This window comes from Sorex araneus, chromosome 11, assembly GCF_027595985.1.
Source record: "Sorex araneus isolate mSorAra2 chromosome 11, mSorAra2.pri, whole genome shotgun sequence".
NCBI lineage: Eukaryota > Metazoa > Chordata > Mammalia > Eulipotyphla > Soricidae > Sorex > Sorex araneus.
In genome coordinates this window covers 38,878,127-38,890,744 of record NC_073312.1, presented here as the reverse complement: position 1 = coordinate 38,890,744, position 12,618 = coordinate 38,878,127, and the positions used below count along the sequence as shown (strand labels likewise).

Genomic DNA, 12,618 nt, shown 5'->3' with positions numbered 1-12,618 from the left:
AGACACAGCAATAAAGACACCTGAGGCACCAGGAAGGGAAATGAAGCTATCTCTGTTTAAAAATCAATAAACAAATGGCAAAGCTGAGACTCCATTCATGGAAGTGCCAAATGCATCCAGATGCTTGCAAACTAGAGAGTTCAGAGGTGGAGATTCCAAGAATCCAATTTGAGTCAGCTTACTCTTTCATTGTACATCTTTGTGGCACATAGGGTACCACTCTGGTCAAGGAGCAGAGCATGTGGTCCTCAGCTGAACCATGATCACTGCTCTGAGCGTCATACTCTGTGCATGGTGCTCACATGGAATGATAGGCACTAGATTTGGATTTTATTTTTTCTTCTTTTATGGTCAATCACCAACTCTATTATACCTGCTTTTGGCCTCTAGGCATCTGTATTAAAAACCATAATGCCCAAAAGGCAAGGGGTAGAGGGTGGGGAGAAACAGGCAAGGTATGGAGGATTATTAGTGGTGGGAAATGTAGACTGGTGGAGGGATGGGTGTTGGAACACTGTATGACTGAAACTCAATCATGAAAGCTTTGTAACTCAGGTGATTCAATAAAAAATAAACAAACAAAAAGACCAAATAAACAAAAGGTAGGGATACTGAATTGATTTAGATTGCACAAAACCCTTATCACACTGAAGAACTGGTAAACAAGAATTCCCAAGGCATCCGGGGTAAGCTCATCAACAGCAAAATTCCCCAGAGAATGAGACAGAACTTTTAGAGATGGTGATAATGTCTTAAGTTGAGAGTACATACAGTAGTCATTGTTTATAGGTAGAAATATGAGTATACGGCTATTCCTCAGGGGACAGTGGGACTGAATTTGTAACTTTATTTCATTTCAATTAACTTAAACGTCAATAGTCACATATGATTAGTGGCTACCACACTGAATGTCTCTAGGAAGACAATCTACGACCTTAATGAAAAGATAAAGATGGGGTCAAAGAGGTAGTATAGAGGGTAAGGTGCTTGCTTTGCACATGGCCAACTCAATTTGATTCCCAGTATGTGGCCCCCAAGTACTGCCAAGAGTAATCCTTGAGCACAGAAATAGGAGTAAGCCCTGAGAACCAACAAGTGTGGCCCAACAAATAAGCATTGAGTCAGTGTGAGAGATATGCGCATGACTAAAGTAGTCTGAGACATTAATTGCACCTCATATAAACTTTTCTATCTTTGTTATGGATTTCAAGTCTGCATTTTTCCATTGTTTTATTTCTATAGAACTTGCACTGATCTTTCCTATTAAATTATCTTGCTTTGGATCACTAATTTGACATTCCTCAGTAGCTAAGCTGCTTTCAACCATCTATTAAATTTTCAATTTAATTTACTGTATTTTTAAGTTCTAGATTTTTCATTTTTACATATCTCAGTTCTCTAATAATATTCTGGAAATGTACCTAGCCTCTTCACCACATTAATAAAATTTTTTAAATCTACGTGCTTCCAGAGCAGATTCTTGCAGCCATGCATTTTGACTGTGAACTGAACTACAACCTCGTGCAGCCCGGGGAGGGATTTTTTTCCCTCTCCACCCCATTTTTCTGAGCGAAAATGGCGGCAGCGGCAGCAGCCACGCGGTGAGAGCCACCCTCTAAGACCCCTCCACCAGGAGGTAGGACTTTCTTTAGTGACGTAGCCTGTAGGTGATCCTGGGAGGGGAGGTGTTCCCGGCGCGCCTTCCGCCCAGAGATGAACCAAGAGCCGCGGCACGAGAAGCAGAGTCTCCCGCCTACTGACTGTGATCCTGAGGTCTCCTAACCCATTTTGGCACCAGAGCAGATTCTTGCAGCCATCCATTTTGTCTGTGAACTGAGCTAAAATATTAGAAACCCAAAACCGCGCGGCCGCAATAGCAATAGTGAAGACTCAAAGTCTTCACTTTTACCAAGGAAGAGAAATTATTAGATGATGCTTATTCAGCAGGCCTGATTGTTGGGGAAAATTTCCAATCAACAATAGTGAGTTCTGTATGGAAATATGAAATGTACTCAATATATAGAGAGAATAATGGGAATATCATCAGCTACTTAGATGGGGTGTGGGGTGGGAGGCGGGTGTATTGGGGTTCTTGGTGGTGGAACGGGTGCACTGGTGAAGGGATGGTGGTTTAATCAGTATTTGACTGTGACTTAAACCTGATAGCTTTGTATTTTTTTTCTTGTTTTCACGGTGGTTCAATAAAATATTTCTTTAAAAAAAATAATAAAAATAAATAAAAAATAAAAAAATCTACGTGCTTGATAACTTTCATATATGCTTCAACCTTCAATAGGTTTCTGTTATTAATTTTGCTTTTGATCATGTCTCTTGATATGTATGATTATTCTTAAAATTGAGTGCCTGACAGACATGGAAAATGATAGTGGCACTAGACAGGCTTTACTTTCTTGATTGAAAGTCAGAGTAGGAGAATGGGCACCTAACTCCATGGGGATCTTTATTAAAGTTTAGAAGCTGTTTCTGTTGCCTTAGGGTATGGTGTGTCCCTTATTTGCCTTACTCCAAGGATCCCCAATGGAAACCCATGGAATTTACCATGGCCCTTCCAATTTCATCTCATTGTTAAAACTGTCAAAAGCTTTACTTCTTCCTCAGCAGCCAAATTACCACTTGATGCATGCTTTTCTCAACTAGAATTACTTGAATACGGATGAATTTCTTAGAAGCGACAATTTCCCTCTGCTTCTCTATATTCTACATAGTTCTTCAGAGAATAATTGTGATTGCTAAATACAATCTGTATGTAATACAATGTATATGTAATATGCTGCAGTGAAATATATATCATTGCTAAAATGCAGTTTTTCTAAGTGTTCTTAGAAGTAGCCGTTAGCCGCCTGAAGGCCAGTCTTCTGTTACTAAGGAAGAATTTCTCTCCCATCAGAACCTAAATTCCTTAAAACCAAGAGATCAATCTTCACCCTCTGTGTTCCTACCCTCTAGCACACTGCCCAGCAGCTGGTTGGGGGTCTACGAAATGAATGAATCATCTCTTCTTGATGACTATCCCACAAGTAAGTAATCTGAACTTTTAGGAATGAACTTTCAGTGAATATGTGATATCACCTGTGATAATATACATGTCAGACAATTTTTTCTTACCATTCTTCTTGCATTTTTCCCCACCCACCATCCTAATCTGCTGATTCCCAGAGGGGAAAATCAGATTACACCTTCAAGAATTTAAACTAAGGAACAGCATGTAGCTGTGTTAACAAAGCCAGTAGCCACACTGCTTGTTCACAGCCTTCCTATAGACCTGGTCTTGGTCCTCAATGTGTCTCCTATGGTCTGAGGTCTCAAATTTGTGGTTGATAATGCAACAGGATAGCTAATATAGCAGAACCATGTGACAGGTTCCAAAGCTCTGGCAGAGATCATGTAGGAAGAGCTAAGATTAGTATCAATTTTGTTGATCATTATATGCCAAACCAGCTGTTGCTCTTTTCCATAAAATAGCTGTTTGGGGGAAATAAAGACATCCAGAAACTTCTTGCATGGAGCCCTGTGGGTTTCCAATCTTGACACATCTCCTGTCAGTATAAATAAATTAGGGAGACCTTGTTATGTGCTTTCCCAAACAAGGCAAAGGAGGAAATCAGACAAAAGCAATAGTTCACTATTTGTGAAGAGAAAAAACAATGAACAATGAATGAAAATTGAGGACCAGAGAGACTATAGCATGGGTAAGGTGCTTATCCTATACACAGCTGACCCAGGTTCAATATGCAGCACTGTATATGGTCCCTGAGCCCCACCAAGAATGATTTCTTGAGCACAGAGCTGGGAATAACCCTGAGCACAGTCAATGACCCAAAAAGCAATGATTTATTGGAGATGGACTGCCTTTGCCAGAACAGTAATGGCTCATGCAAACTAGATATTTAGCCACAAAGACAGGAAATTCTTCCTTGCTAGATAACTTAAGATTCACACTCTGAGGCATAGGAGAAAATTGAGCAGCAAATAGTAGGCAAAAAAATGGTTCTTCTTAGGGAGCTGATATACTCAGGGAAGATGCCAGCTTCCCTTCCATTCCCTTCAGTGGTGAAAAAGGGATGGTCATGGTAAATTTGTGTCCTCTGTGGGCAGTTGAATCTGGAGATGAGAATAGGCAGTATGAGATGCTTCAAGAAAACATTTTGCTTGTCCAGGCAAAGACAACTTCTCCAACAATATTTTACTAGCAGATATTGAAGACTCAAAAGTCTTAACCCAAGAGTGTAATGGCTTCCATCTGAAGACTACAGCCTTTTCAAGCAATCTTCAACAAATCTATCCCTTTGGACTGTGGTTGCCTTATCTTGTGAGCCAACTAGACTTGGCAGACAAATGGGAAGACATATCCCAAGTCCTGTCTCTTCTGAAGCATCAGCCCACGGGGACAGGAAGCCCTTGCTCCTGAGAGCCACCTGGCACCAGGTAGCTCATACCCTAATCCCACAGGGACTTCCAAATGACAGTACTCAATCTTCTGTGTTGTTAAGGTCATGGTGGGTTTCCAAGTTAGGAAGAAAATATGGGACTTCCCTCCATCCACAGGAGTTTGCAACCTGGGTCTTCCTTCACTCCCCTCACCACTCATCCCCAGAGGCCCCATCTTTGGGGAAGAAGGTAGACCTGATCCAGGTTAGCTGACACACGGATCCTTCCCAGGTAAGAAAAATGTGGCCAGGGCCCTGCTCCAGATGGCCTCCATCTCTGAGACTGGTCTTTCAGCAAAAAGCTAATGTGTGCACAGCACTGCTCCCTGAAACATTCCCCCAGCTACTGGGAGTAGTGCCAGGGCTGATTCCCAGGGACTCTTGCCTGAGGCGACTTAAGAGTTCTCTCCTCTCCTTGCTTTCTTCCTGCTTCCTGGAGCCACATCGGGGAGGTCAGTGCAAGGACAATTCCTGTAGGGGCACAAAGCCTCAGTCATTGTGCTGGGCCCGGGAGTAGGGCAGAAGGAGGTGGTGCAACTAGCCAGAGAAGCAGAAGGACCTTCATGCCAGACCATCTTTCTCGATATGGCATTAGCTGATGAAAGTGCGCATTTAGGGTTCTCTCTGACTCTGCCCATTTATCAATCAGTCCAGGCTCACAGTGGAAAAGAGAAGTAAAAAGCACTCAAACACTAAGTGGCTAACTGACCTATTGATAATTTGTGATTTCCTCAGAACTCATGGCCCAGGGGTGGAACCTGGATGACCTCCTGGTGAGGGGCTGGCTCCCAAGACTAAATTGTGGGCATCTGGGGGCCCCGCCCCAAGAGAGCAGAATCAGATGAAATAGAACAAGGAGCAAGTTGTGAGCGCCGCTGTGTCACAGCCCTTCCAGGAAGAAGGGATTGAGAATGGGCAAAGGATCAAACCATCTGGAAGAAAGCAACCAGAGGCACATAGACCAGCCGATCATATCAGCCTTGAGTCTGAAAGAAGCAGGTCAGAAAGAAAGACGCTTAGTCAAGCTCCCTTTGATGGGATCAGCAGGAAAATCATCCCTCAGAGAGGTGTGAAAACTGAGAGTCTTCATTCTTGGCTTGGACAGAGGGTCCAGCTGACTATCGGCTGCATAGACCGTCCTGTAAGTTCACACCAAAACCCTGTGACTATGCCCTGTGGGCCATGGGACCTCAACCCATTCCCTTCCCAGTCTTTTGTTCACTGACCAGACCCTGCTGACACCGTTATGAAAGTCTATCATTCCACAGAATGACAACCGACTGACAATACTTAGAAACCCCGGGAAGGTTCATTTTTCTCCCCCCAAATCCATTCTAACCTGCTCTTCTGGGCCTCCAATGCCTTGTACAAAGAATTCTACACAAAAGGGGCTTGGACTGTCACCAGAAGTTACAGCAAAAGTAAGGCACATACTTCTAACACAGAAGAGCTCCTGGCGTTGCAGGTAGTGATGGACAGAAATGTAGCAGTGCAGGCTCTGGCACAGACAGAGAGGAAAAGCTCAAAGGACAGTGGCCAGAACCTGATGCAGCTTGGCCTTTTGATCTCCACTGCTGGCCTCACTGGACTCACATATTTCCCAGACTCCACAGATCTTGAGCACCAAGGGTCTTGACTTCATTTCCTGTCCCCCAAACTTTAGTGTGCAGAACTGATTATGATTCCTATTAAAATGTGTATTCCTATTAAAAAGTTCTGAGTGGCACCTCTGAGCTTCTGTTTGAGAAATTCAGGGACTGTATGAGAAGGGAACTCACCATTCAGAATATTCTGAGCATCGGGCCCCTGGACCCACAGTTTAGAGAAGTCCCACTCCCACACTCCATGTTGAAAGATGGAGCCTGTGCTTATGAGCTCAGGGAATAGGGAATTCAATTCATGAGGGATCTGACTCTGGGCCGCAATCTCTTATTCAGTCCAGGGCAGAGCACAGAAATCAAAGTAAACTACTGCCTCTTTTACACAATCCATGTATCGCTGTAAAACCGATGGAAAACTCTATCACGTTATGACCACCCCTCCAGTGGCATGTCCCTTTGTAAAAGATGAAGGACATGGCTTTGGAGAAAGTTCTTTTTGAAAGAGGACTGATGAAGCTCCGAAACGGCAGGTTCTAACTCAGAAATAGGAGAAAAATTGAGCTACAGAGATCTTCTTCTAGTGATTTTTAATATTTCATGCCTTCCCATGCTGCTGGATGTGGGTCTTTATACACTATACTGCCCTCTCTAATTCTTTACCAGTACCCTAGCCGAAGACTGGAGCGACAGCACAGCGGGTACGGTGTTTGCCTTGCATGTGACCAACCTGGGTTCAATTCCTCCGTCCCTATCGGAGAGCCCAGCAAGCTACCGAGAGTATCCCACTTGCACTGCAGAGCCTGGCAAGCTCCCCATGGTTTATTCGATATGCCAAAAACAGTAACAAGTCTCACAATGGAGAGATATGCCAAAAACAGTAACAACAAGTCTCACAATGGAGACGTTACTGTGCCCGTTTGGGCAAATCAATGAACAACTGGACGATAGTGCTACAGTGTTACCCAGCCAAAGAGAACTTTGCAAAGGCTGGGAACACACTGTGGTCTGCACTCCCACAAACCCTTCTTGGCCCATAACAAGTCATAATTTCGTAGATGCATGGATGAAAGGCATGAATATGATACTGGATTGGTGGGTGAAGGCTTCCCAAAGAGAGCGTGGGGCTGATGCCTGGCCATCATTGCCATCTGGGGCCTGGATGAGAGGCCAGGGTAAGAGATCCCCTCCTACCCATCCATTCTCCGTTTCCATGGAAGGCCAGTCTCCATGGCACAGACCTACAACCAGCACGCCAGACTATGGAGACAGAATTCTCTGCAAGTTGGAGCATCTGTCTTTGGGTCTGTGATGCTTTCCTTGAAGGGTTGTGAAGTCTGTTTCTCAGAGACTGGGAGCAGGAAGTCCCAGATCTCGAGCAGATCACTTTTCGTTTGTTTTCATTTTAAGCAACACGATTAACAATACTGTTACTGGTTGAGTTTCGTGGCTCAACAGTCCAACACCACACACTCCACCAGTGTTCACTCCTCTCCATCATCATTGTCGAAGTGTCCTCCCAATCCTTCCCCACGCAAGCTCAGTTCCGCTGACCAGTTCTCAGGTTCTGATGCCTTTGGGCATCTGTTATTCCAGTGTTACGTCTATCTATACCCTACATATAATAGAGATCATTCTGTATCCATTCTCCTGACTGATTTCACTCAACATGATACCCTCCAGTTCACTCATGTGGCAGAAAACTTTTATGTTCTTTGTTGAAAAGAAAGGAAAAGAAGTTAAAGGGTCCCTGGCACAGTAAATATTACTAAATCTGCACTCTGGGGATGTAGGTATCTGAAGTGCAGACAGCAATTACCCCAATTTCCTCAGGCAGCCTCTTACACAGATCAATCACTGTCACTGTATCACTGTCATCCCGTAGCTCACCGATTTTCTTGAGCGGACACCAGTAACGTCTCCATTTTGAGACTTGTTATTACTGTCTTTGGCATATTAAATATGCCATGAGTAGCTTGCAAGGCAAGATACTCTCGGTAGCTTGCCGGGCTCTCCAAGAGGATGGGAAAGGAAAATATAAGGAAACTGGAAGAGGCTGATGATAGGAAGCTTGAACTTGAAACATAATTAAAATAAACACAAGTTATTTGGGGTCCAAATTATAAAATTAGTATACTTGGGCTTAGGGTCCGTTTTCTCAAGCAGTGGGGTAATTTTCTCAAAGGGGGAAACATACAAAAATGTCGCTAGAGGTCGGGAACACAGTTCATAGGACTGGAGCACATGACAGGTATATAGGAAACCCAGGTTTCCTCTTGGGAACTACATAGGGGCCAGATTACTGCTAAATGTGGCCTCCCCCCAAAACAACAACAACAACAAAACATGTAGCTGGGTTACTGCTATTTATAGGTGGGTGAGCTTTCTGAGGGAAGGCAAGTGCATCGGAGTGGGACACAGAACCCTCTGTTTCCACTTTCAGAAGCTTGCCTGCGGGGTTCCTTTCCTCCTGACCCCTCCAAGACCCAGGCCAAAAGTAATGTCTCCTGGGACACGAACAAAGCTTCCATGTGAACTGGGTCTCTGAATGGCCTGAATGGATGAGCAGGGAAAAACGGAAACTCAAGTTTGGGAGAGTCCAAGCCACTCTCTTTTCACAGTCACCCTAAGACAAATTTCATAAAACAAAGTGAACCAAGAAAAAGAGCAAGCAAACAAGGAAAATGTTCATAGACTTCCCAGCATGACAAGGCAGGGGGGAAGAAACTCAGTCTGAAATGAAGTCCACTACAGACAAGAAAGCCAGATGTCTATCTCCCAAGCATGCCTGGGAAACACAGAGACTGGGTGCTTGGCATCAAACCCTCTCCAAACCCAGCTCCCAGACAGGGGGACATATTCACCTCTGACTCTCTTGCACTCACTCTTACCATGTATTAAATATGCATTATACCAAGGAGTGAATCCCTCCTTCGTTGTCTCATTTAAAAAAATAAAAGTCACGATCCTGCTCTTCTGTTCACCAGACACTGGGTCAGGTGTGAGGGTGCTTTGAAGAGTCCAGTTGTTCACCTGGTACATTCTGCCAACCTTTACTCTTCATGCTACCCACCCTCAGCCTGCCCCACCTCTCCTTTCCCCTCTGCTTAGAATCCTTCATCTCCACAGCTGTCACCTCTTCACTGGATGGCCCAGGCACAAAACCCCAGCTTCAACATGACCCAGTATCCTCAGGAATATGTCCTTGTCTTAATCCCACACAGCTTCACTCTCTGTACAGCCCTTTCACTCTCTTTTCCTCAGTTCTCTGGATAAATTCTAACTGATCTGCATCCATATCCCCAAAGCTTTCAAGATTGAGGACCCTCTGTGCCCTGACCTCTCTTTGGGCAAAGCTTGGCGATGACATCATCTATCCAATGGCTCAGGTAAAATGTTCAATCTTTTAAATTCTTCCCCAAATCATGGCACTTGGAATGAGTTTAGGTGCAATGAAGAATTGTTTTGAAGTGATGTTTTAAATTGCACCCCGGTTATCAATTTGTCCCCTTTGAGGATCTGAACCTGTTGACACTTGAAGCATCATGATGTGTGCTTGCTTAATTAAGCAGTCGCACTAAATGTTTGGTAAATCTCATTCCTAATTATCTGTTCCATGTCTCTGGAGAAAAGGGAGTTATTTAATTTCTTCCACTGAAACTTAAAATATCAGTTCCCTGTGGTAGTTCTTTCAGATTCAATTATTAAATTCCCCCTAACATTTTGGGGTTAAATATCAGATAAGAAATTATAATTGCAGCTTTGTTCCCAAATACTTTTAGGGAAACAATTTTCACTGGCTTTGTCCACCCCTTCAACATGAAAAGCTTCCTTGTATAATCATATGTCAGATAATAATTTGGCCTGTGAAAGTAAGTAATTTGGATTGAAATACTGATTATATTGCAGGAGACAGCCTTTGCAAATTGCTTCTATTATTAGCATCTTCATTGTTGATGAAGACATGTCCATCTGAAAGTGTGCAGATTCATTTTAGCTTGGAATATCAAACTGTTTGAGTCTGTGGTTTGCAAAACTGGGCTGAAAAGCCTGTTGAGAGTTGTTTTCCAGGTCTGGAGATTTGAAATTGTGGTCCATCTAAGCCACCTTATATAAATAATCCTCTTATATAAAACCTGGTACTTCATGTTCCCTGGTGCAAAGGACTTATGCAGAACATATATCCAAAGAAGAGATACAGATGGCCAACAGGCATATGAAAAAAATGCTCATGTCAGTTATGATTAGGGAAAAGTAGGTCAAAACATTGAAGATATCATCTCACATAGCAAGAATGGTATATATTTAAAAGTCCAGTAAAAAAGGATCAGAGAGGTAGTGCAGTGAGCAAGGTGTTCTCCTTGTGTAAGCTAACCCAGGTTTAATCCTTGGTACGCCATATTATCCCCAACACCTGCCAAGAGTGATTCATGAGTACAGAGGCGAGGAAGCCCTGAGTGAGGTATGAGCCCAGAACAAAAACAAACAAACAAAAAGGAACCTAGAAACAACAAGTGTTGGCAGGGTTACAGTGAAAAAGGAACCCCCAATCCCTGTTGGTGGGAATGTCATCCCCTTCAACATCTATAGAAAGCAATATGGAGAGCTCTCCAAAAGGAGTAAGAATAGAACTCTGATCTGACCCAGCAATACCACTTTATGGCATCTACTATTAAAACACAAAAATATTACTTCTAAAGGAATATGCACACCTAAGTTCATAGCAGCACTTGTACAACAGCCAAGATATGGAAACCCAAATTCCCAAGCATGGATGAATGGATCAAGAAACTATGGTATGCTCGAGGATGTTCTTCGAGGGGGGTGCAAGCCAGCTCCCACCCTAACAAAGCCCTGGCAGCCACTCTCACACCCCAAAGCTGCTGTCATTCCTCTGGCCAGGTAACCCAGTTAAATATTCTGGATTTTCTGGAGCGACATCTCTAAACACTACAACATTGACATCCCAGTAGTAGACTGGATGGAATGTAACACAGAAGACAACCAATCTTGACTAACAAAAACATTAATACAGAGGCTTAACTTACAACAACATCTTAGCAAATCCTCAGGCAAGGACTTAATGTACCCATGGTAAGATAAACTATTTTCATAAATTTTCTTCTACGAAAATATTTTTTGACCACTCCATAAGCCATTTAGTGGCAACAGGCAATATAAAATAAAATTTTGTGGGCCTTTTACAGGGGCAAGCTCTAGGGGGTGGTTGGGAAAATGCAAACAATGATGGAAGATGACACTGGTGGTGGTATTGGTTTTGGAATACTGAATGCCTGTAACAAATTATCATGAACAACTTTGTAAACGATGGTGTTTAAATAAAGTAGGGGAAAAAGAAGTTGTGGTACAAATCACAATGGAATGCGATATAATTGTAAGAAAGAACAACATCATGCAGTTTGTCATGACATGGATGAAACTAGAGGATATAATGCTGAGTGAAGTCAGTCAGAAGAACAAGGATAGTTACAGAATTATCTCTCTCATATGTGAGATTTAAAATATATGCAGGTAGGTAGCAACAAAGGGCCAGGACAAACAATGGGGGAATCTATCCACAGAACTGAGTTTGGGGAGGGAGCTTGAAAGGAAAGGGCCTTGGGGACATTGGGGAATAGAGGTGGTTCCACTAGTGACAGATGTGTTGTTAGAATTGTATATGTGTGAAATCATCATCAACAGTATTATAAATTACAGTACCTCAAACAATAAAGTAAAAAAAAAAATTTTTAACCATGGAAAGAAAAGGAACAAATAGGAAGAAAATTTTGTACCCTATAAGATAACTAATGATAAATGATAAATTCATATATACATGCATCTACACATACATATGAAAGCAATCAATTGAAAAATCGGTAAAGATTTAGATTGACAATTCAGAGGAAAAAAATTTAAGTAGTTAATAGGGGCCAGAGAGCAAGTTAAGGTGCTTGCGTTGCATGTGGCCAGCCCAGGTCTTATTCCTGGCACCCTATTTGGTTCCCTGAGACTCACCAAGAGTGATCTCTAAGCAAAGAACCAGACATAAGTCTTGAGCATCACCAGGTGTGGCTCAAAAACCAAATTTAAAAGTTATTCAATAAATACCTAAACAGATGATGAGATGTTTGACCTCACTGAATATAACAATTAAAATAAGATTATACTGCATTGATAGAACAATTGAAACTAAAAGTGAAACTTTTGCCAACATTGGGATAAACAACGTTAAAATTTAAGAATATTGATTATTGAGGCTTCAGGGAAATAGACATTATTATGAAATGTTGACCAGAGTATAAATTTGTAAAGTCTTTGGGAGATAATTTTGGCACTGTTTATTAAAAATTTAAATATGTGTTGCCCAGGGCCCAGCATTCTCTTTCCAGGAATCTTACTAATGGAAATACTTGGAAATGTGTAACGGCTGTTCAGTAAAACACTGTTTGTGTTGATGAAAAATCAGAACTATCCCAAATGTTCGTCACTGGGGAAAGGGCAGGATTCAATACGGTATTGTTTTGCTATGTGATATTAATTACCAAAAAATGCATGTGATAACAATATTT

The 12,618-nt window shown here is 42.5% G+C and overlaps 1 protein-coding gene across 2 annotated transcripts in view; it reads right to left on the bottom strand.

Annotated features, from left to right (window-relative positions):
* Positions 1 to 12,618, bottom strand: part of VSTM4 (V-set and transmembrane domain containing 4) — a 91,806-nt gene that overhangs the window by 65,058 nt on the left and 14,130 nt on the right. The gene's annotated exons all lie outside the window — the stretch shown is intronic.